We start from the raw sequence: 8643 nt of genomic DNA, 5'->3' as shown, positions 1-8643 counted from the left end.
AACGCCGTAAATAGCCGGGCTAGTATAAATATTAAGATTTAGTATATTAATACTAGCTTAGCTATAATAATTATAATAAACGGGCTAGAGGTATATAGGGTTAAAGTAATAAGCTAGTACTTTAGATAGCTCTTATAAGACCCCCTAGGTAATAATAATACTTATATAAAAAAATAGATTATACTAAACCTAGCTACTTACGCAGGCTAGTACTAAGAGGTCCTATATATATTAAAGTAAGTTAAGCTTGCCCTATAAGTAGCTAGAACTTAGGAAGACTGTGGTAAAAGGTTAGGAGCTATTAATAAAAGGGAGATAACAGTCGAGTTAGTTAACTATTTTAGTTAGTAGTTAGGTATAGAGCGTATTATACCCAGTTTTCCCTAATACGTAATACACGGTACGGCCCCGGCGGATTGCTCCGTCGGGGGGTTAATTAGCTTTATAAACGTAGTTTTTATAATAAAAAACGAGGATATTATTTATATAAAAGAGAACTTATACTTTTTTAATAAAATCTTAAAATAAGTACGAGTCCTCGTTTATAAATTAAATAAAAAGCCTAGGTTTTTAAAAATTAATACTAGCTTTTTATATTATAATAATAGAGCGTTATGGGCACTATATAAGGCTTACTCGAGTTTTATATATATTCTTAGTTTACAAAAGCTATTTAAAAGCTTATCAATAATAAGAGGGTTATTTAGCTTTTTAATTATAGTTAAAAAGATACTTATAATATTATATTAGTAAGTTTTTAAGTTAAATTAAATAGTAATAATTATAATTACCCTAAACGTCCTAGTTATTAGTATTACTACGTAGGTCTTTTTTAAAGAGTATTATTTTTAAAAGACCTCCTTGATATAAATTCTTATTTTATAATAATTAAGGTCCCTTTGGGGTCCGGTCCGCCTTACTAAGGGCTATCTTCGCCTTTATAAGCAAACTAAGCTATTAAAGTTAATATTAAATCTTTTTATTACGTACTTAAATAAAACTTTATAACTAACTATAGCCGGCCGTAGCTATTATTAATTATTAATACTAACTAAACTTAAGATATTAATAACCCTACTACTATAATATATTAATCGCCTTTTTAATAACTAAATACTACCCCTTACTTTCTCCCTTTATCCTATTTAACAATAACCTCTCTTTAATATTCCTATTTAATACGCTTACTTACGCTCTTTTTAAGCTCTTAATTATATTATTAAGTCTAAGCTTATTTATATTTTCTTATATTAAAAAGGCGTTAATAAAAGTAATATTTATTATAATATATCTATCCGTTTTTTATAAATTAATATTATTATTATAATATTTTATAGTAATCTCTCTATAACTTAGGGTCGTTTAGTATAATACTTATAAAATTAAATAACTTCTAGTTATTAAAGAAGCCCTAAAGGTCGACGAGTTATTAATAACGTCTCGGTATTTCAATAAAGTATATTTAAAGTAGACGGTTAAATAGTAATAGTAATAGTAATAGTATAATAGCGACAAATAGTAAAGGAAGCGTTTTTCGACTTTAATAAAAAAAACGAGGTAATGAATACATATATAATAGTTTTTTTCTAGCTTTATAGACATGAAAAATCGACCTTAACGGGATTACGCTTTTAAGAAGAAATTATAATATAGTATACTTTTTAACTATATAATACGTATAATATATTTTTTTAGTATGCGCTTAATATAATATAATTATTTTAATATAGAAACTGCTATATATAGTAGTTTCTTTTCCGGCTTTATATGTATAAAAGATCGACCTTAACGGGATTACGCTTTTAAAAAAAAAAACTATATAATATAATATACGTTTTAATTATATAATATATATAATATAAGCTAAGTATACGCTTAATATAATATAATAATTTTAATACGAAAACCGCTATATAATTCGGGATGAGTAAGCTACCCTAACACTTATTAACGATAAGCTAAGTAATATACTTACGTAATAATACTAGTTAAAAAGGTTAGTAATAAATGTCGGCTATAAAGGTTAGAGGCGGCCCTTAACTAGAGAGGTTCTAACCCCCCGACGGAGCAATCTGCCGGGGCCGTACTATTTATGACGTATGAAAGAAAACTAAGTATATTACGCTCTATACTTAATTACTAATTAAGACTCCCGACCTTTTCCTACTTTTAGCTATTTAGAGGGCGAGCTATACCTATTTTAATATATATAAAACCTCTTCGTATTAGCTTATATAAATAGCTACATCCCGTATTATATACTCCTTTTTATTAAAAATTAAGAAGCCCCTTATATATTCTTTTATATTTATAATATAGCCTATATTAAAAAGACTTTTAATTTTATAAAATATAAATTTTAAATTAATATTAATATATTAGATCTTAGTATTTATATTAGCCCGGCTATTTATAGCGTTTATACTATTACTTAACTAAATTCTGTACTATTAAAAAGTACTTTATTAATCCTTAAGTATATTTATATTAATTATAATAGCTATAGCGTTAAGCTAGCTGAGGGTGCCTAGCCCGAGAGGGGTAGACTTATCGATAGGCATCTTTAGCCTACTAATTGCTAACTTAGAGTAGTAGTTTATATATTAATAGGTTTGTTTAGTAGATTTGTTTAGTAAATTTATTTAGTAGATTTATTTAGTTTAAATAGAGCTTTAGGTAATATTAGAAACGATAAGGATATAAAGAATCTTTACGAGCTTAAAGAAGTAGTAAATATTAACTTATTTAGCCCTTTTTTTAGAAACCTTTATATTATTATTAAAGTTTAGAACCTCTGCGGTTAAGGGCCGCCTTTAACTATTATAACTAACTATTATAACTAGTTTTTATAGCCGACTTTTACTATCGACCTTTTTAACTAGTGCTGCTATAAAGTAGCTTACTTATTCCGAATTATATAGTAGTTTTCGTATTAAAATTATTATATTATATTAAGCGCATACTTAGGGTATATTATATATACTATATAGTTAAAAAGTCCCTTTGGGGTCCGGTCCGCCTCATTAGGGGCCATCTTCGCCTTTATGGGCAAGCTAGTCTATTAGGGTTAATATTAAGTATTTTTATTACGTACTTTAACAAAACTTTATAACTAACTATAGCCGGCCGCAGCCGTTACTAACTATCGATACTAACTAAACTTAAGATATTAATAACCCCGCTATTATAATATATTAATTACCTTCTTAATAACTAAATACTACCCTTTATTTTCTCTTTTTATTTTATTTAATAATAACCTCTTTTTAATATTCCTATTTAATACGCTTACTTACGCTCTTTTTAAGTTCTTAATTATATTATTAAGTCTAGGCTTATTTATATTTTATTATATGAAAAGGGCGCCGATAAGGGCGACGCTTATTATAATATATCTATCCGTTTTTTATAAGTTAATATTACTAATATAATATTTATTAAAGCGGTCTCTCCATAGCTCGGGGTCGTTTAGTATAATACTCGTAAAATTAAATTACTTCTAACTATTAAAAAAGCCCTAAGGGTCGACGAGTTATTAATAATATCTTAGTATTTTAATAAAGTATGCTTAAAGTAAATAGTTAAATAGCGATAGTAATAGTATAATAGTAACGGATAGCGAGGGAAGCGTTTTCGACTTTAATAAAAAAAACGAGGTAATAAATATATATATATATAAATAAAGTTAAAAGTACTAAGGTAGATATTATAAAGTTAATATTATTTAACGACGGTAACGAGGGTATCTCTAATACTACCGTTATAAGCTACTATTACTTAAAAAGGTAGCTAACTTAGCTAAGTACGCAGGCTTATAAAGTAGTAGCGTTAAGTACTTAATATTATTATTAATAATCCGTAGTTATGAACTTTATAAGAGGGAAAGTTAAAAAGGTAGAAAATCTAAAAAAAAAAAGTCTATCGAGATAATAGGAGTATCTATTAATACTATATATTACTACCGTGTAATTAATATTAAGAATCGCCCGAGTAGCTAGCAAAGGTAGAAATAAAAAACAAAGATAGTTAAAAAGTATACCGTATCGTATGATTCTTTTTAAAAGCGTAATCTTATTAAAGTCGATCTTTTGCGCTTATAAAGCCGGAAAAAAACTATTATATAGAGGTTCTAAACTTTAATAATAATATAGAGGTTTTTAAAAAAAGGGCTTAATAGGCTAATATTTAGCTACTTATACTAAAGCTTATGAAATTTCTTTTTAGCCTTGTTATTTCTAATATTACTTAAAGCTCTATTTAAACTAAATAAATTTATTAAATAAACTTATTAAACGAACTTATTAATATATAAACTATTATTTATTAAGAACCTCTTAGTATATAATTAATAACTAATAGGTTAAAATACCCCTTAATAAGTCCCCCCTTCTAGGGCTTAATTAATTCTTAGGCCCCCTTAACGCCCTAATTATTATAACTAATATAAATATACTTAAGAAGTAATATAATACTTTTTAATAATACGGAATTTAGCTAAGTAATAATATAAACGCTATAAATAGCCGGGCTAATACGGACGTTAAGATTTAGTATATCAATATTAGTTTAAAAATTATATTTTATAAAACTAAAAATCTTTTTATTATAGACTATATTATAAATATAAGAAAATATATAAGGGGTCTTTTAATTTTTAATAAAAAGGAGTATATAATATAGGATCTAATTACTTATATAAGCTAATGTTAAGAGGTCTTATATACGTTAAAATAAATATAGCTTGCTCTTTAAATAGTTAGAAGCGGTAGAAGGTCGGGAGCTGTTTTAATTAGTAATTAGGTATAGAGCGCAATATACTTAGTTTTCTTAGATTTTAATACATAATATCCGGTACGGCCCCGGCGGATTACTCTATTAGAGAGAAAAACCGCTATATAATTCGGGATAAGTAAGTTACTCTACTACTTATTAATAATAAGCTAAGTAATATATTTATATAGTAATACTAATTAAAAAAATTAATAATAGAGGTTAGTTTTAAAAGTTAAAAGCGGCCTTTTTTCAATTATAAACGTTCTAAACTTTAATAATAACGTAGAGGTTTTTGAAAAAAGGGCTAAAAGGGCTAATATTTAGCTACTTAGAGCTCGTAAAGACTTTTTCTATCTTTATTACTTTTAATGTTACCTAAAACTACTCTCTATTAAAACTAAATAAATTTACTAAATAAACCTATTAAATAAACTTATTAATATATAAACTACTACTTCGTTGAGAACTTATTTTATTAAACATACTCCTTGATAAGTCCCCCCCTCTAGGGCTCGATAGATTCTTAGGCCCCCTTAACGCACTAATTATTATAATTAATATAAATATACTTAAAAAGTAGTATAATACTTTTTAATAATATAAAATCTAGTTAAATAATAATATTAATATTATAAATAGCCGGGCTAATACGAATATTAAAGTTTAATATACTAATATTAGTATTATAGCTAGCTAGTCGTAGTGAGTATATTAGTAAAAGTTAAGGCTACGAGTACTAAGTAAATAGTATTATAGTTATAAATAGCTTTTCTAAAGCTATATTTATAAGTTATAAAGTAGGTAAGGCTTTGGTAATTAATTATAATCTTATTAAAAGGGGTTTTTAATAAAAATAGCTAAAAGCGATCATAAGATCTAATACTAAGTTAATTACTAAAAAAGCTATAAAAAGTCTATTTTTAAGCTCGGCTTAAGTCTATATTATATATAAGTCCGCTTATAAACATATTCTTTATTAATAATCACTCTTATTCGTTAAGTAATCGCTTAGTAAATATTAATAAGTAATTACTTAAAATAATTATAATAATTACCTTATTATATAATTATTACTTCTTATTTATATATAACTTATTTATAGTTCTTTTGTTCTATAAGAGTTACTTTATATTCGTATATTTTTATATATATAATATATTATAGCTACTATAAGCCTACGGGGCGGGCCCTAGTTTTAGTTATATATATTAAGTTATAATATTAGGTCTCCTTTCTAAAGGTCTTGTCCCTATAGACTTATAAATAAGTCGTTATAGCCTAGGTTAGGGCTAGTTAAGTGATTTTTTTAAAAATATTAAGATATTTATTAGATTTTTAATATATCATTAATTAAAGCTTATTTTTAAAATTAAGGAGCGAGGATTCGAGATCGAAATACCTTACTTATTTTATTATTTATTAAGGTAAAAGTATAAAATACTACAGGGTAAATTAAGGTATTATAAGTATATACGTTATAGTCGTTCTTACGACGCGATTATTAATATTATATATAATTATAAGTTTCTTTTTTTTCTTATTAGTATTTTCTATATTAATTATATTTATAATAGATCGTTTTTTATTTAAAGCCGATAAGTTAGAATATAAAAAAGAAATAAAAGAGCTTCTTTTCTAAAAGCGGGCAGAGGCTTTACGTTATATATAGGCTAAAATAAATTAATCTCTATTAAAATTAAATCGGTTTTTTAAAAAAGAAAAAGATAATATTTAAGAAGGGAAAAGCGATTCCTAATCCTCTTAACATTATAAACGAGGATAAATTAATTATTATACAAGAGGTATAGTTTAGTAATACTTTTAAAATAATTAATGAAGATATTATAATAGCTAGGAGTTCTAATTTTAATTTTGATTTTAGTATTTTAAAAGGGATTCCTAAGAGTTCTAGAGATTCGTAATAAGTTCTTATATATTTTCTTTATATCTATAGTTTTTCTATTTAATTAGGAATTCCCGTATTTTATTCTTAACTCTATAGTTAATAATTCGTTTAACTTCGTACTCTAATTAGTTTAGTTTAATAATAATATAATCTTTTATATATAAACCTCTTAGTATAAGTTCGAGTAATAAAATATAAAAAACGGGATCCCTTTGGGGTCCGGTCCGCCTCATTAGGGGCCATCTTCGCCTTTACGGGCAAGATAGTTTATTAAGGTTAATATCGAGTGTTTTTATTACGTATTTTAATAAAACTTTATAACTAACTATAGCCGGCCGTAGCTATTACTAACTATTAATACTAACTAAACTTAAAATACTAATAACCCTGCTATTATAGTATATTAATCGCTTTCTTAATAGCCGAATACTACCCCTTACTTTCTCCCTTTATCTTATTTAATAATAACCTCTCCTTATTAATATTCTTATTTAATACGCTCGCTTACGCTCTTTTTAAGCTCCTAATTATATTATTAAGTCTAGGCTTATTCATATTATTTTATTATATTAAAAGGGCGCTAATAAGGGTAACGCTTATTATAATATATTTATTCGTTTTTTATAAGTTAATATTATTAATATAATATTTATTAAGGCGGTCTCTCTATAGCTCGGGGTCGTTTAGTATAATATTTATAGGATCGAATTTTTAGCTATTAAGGAAGCCCTAAGGGTCGACGAGTTATTAATAACGTCTCGGTATTTTAATAAAGTATGCTCAAGGTAAATGGTTAAATAGTAATAGTAATAATAATAATAATAGCAAGGGAAGCGTTTTTAATTTAAATAAAAGAAAGGAAGTAACGAATATATATATATATATAAATTAAAATTAAAAGTATTAGGGTAGATATCATAAAGTCGATATTATTTAATAATAGTAACGAGGGTATCTCTAATACTACTATTATAAACTATTATTACCTAGCGTACCGTAAACTTAGCTAAGTAAGTAACTTATAAAGTAGTAGTATCGGGCGCTTAATATCGCCGTTAATAATCTATAGTTATAAACTTTATAAGAGGGAAAGTTAAGGAAAACTTTAAAAAAAATAATCTAGCGAGATAGTGTGAGTATTTACTAATACCGTGTATTAATATTATATAAGTAATATTAAGAACCGCCCGAGTAGCTAGTAAAGGTAGAATATAAAAACAAATAAAAAACGGGATAGTATTATATCGTGTTTAGTAGTCTTAATTCGTAATTAACTAATAAGACGTTCTTAATAATCTCGAAAGGTCTAAGTTTTTTATAGTTTAATTTATCGCTTAGTCGTTTCGTTTTAATATTATAATAAAGGAGATAAGTACTATCCCCCTTTTCTAAAAATAGTCCTCTAATCCTTAATTTATCCGCGTTTTTTTTTTTATATTATTATATAAACTCGAAGTTTAGTAAGGCTTACTTGTAGATTTTTTAAGTTTACTTACGTTTATTATAGTTTTTATAACTTATAGTCCTTATTATACTTTTTTATATATTATTAATTAGAATCCGTAGTTAAGGTAAAACGGAGATTTTTTTATACTTTTATTAACTATATTATTATATACGAACTAGGCTATTAATAAAAGTACTACCTAATTATCTTAGTTATAGTTTATATAATAACGAAAGTATATCTCGAGGATCTAATTAATCCTTTTTATTTATCTATTAGTTTATAGATAAAATAATATTAATAGTTTATAGTCTATACTAAGTTACGAAATTAGAGATTTCTAAAACTTTAAAATAAATAGCTTATTTTTATTAAAAATCGTTTTTTTTAGTAAACCATAGTTTAAAAATATAACCTTAATAAATACGTATACTAAGTTTTTTACAGTACTTAATTCTTTATAAAAAATAAAGTATACGAACTTGATAAGTTAATCGATTATAACTAAGATACTATC

The sequence above is a fragment of the Colletotrichum lupini genome, chromosome 9 (genome assembly GCF_023278565.1).
Source record: "Colletotrichum lupini chromosome 9, complete sequence".
In the NCBI taxonomy this organism is placed as follows: domain Eukaryota; kingdom Fungi; phylum Ascomycota; class Sordariomycetes; order Glomerellales; family Glomerellaceae; genus Colletotrichum; species Colletotrichum lupini.
The sequence above is the reverse complement of the archived record's forward strand: the minus strand, read 5'-3'. Positions refer to the sequence as shown.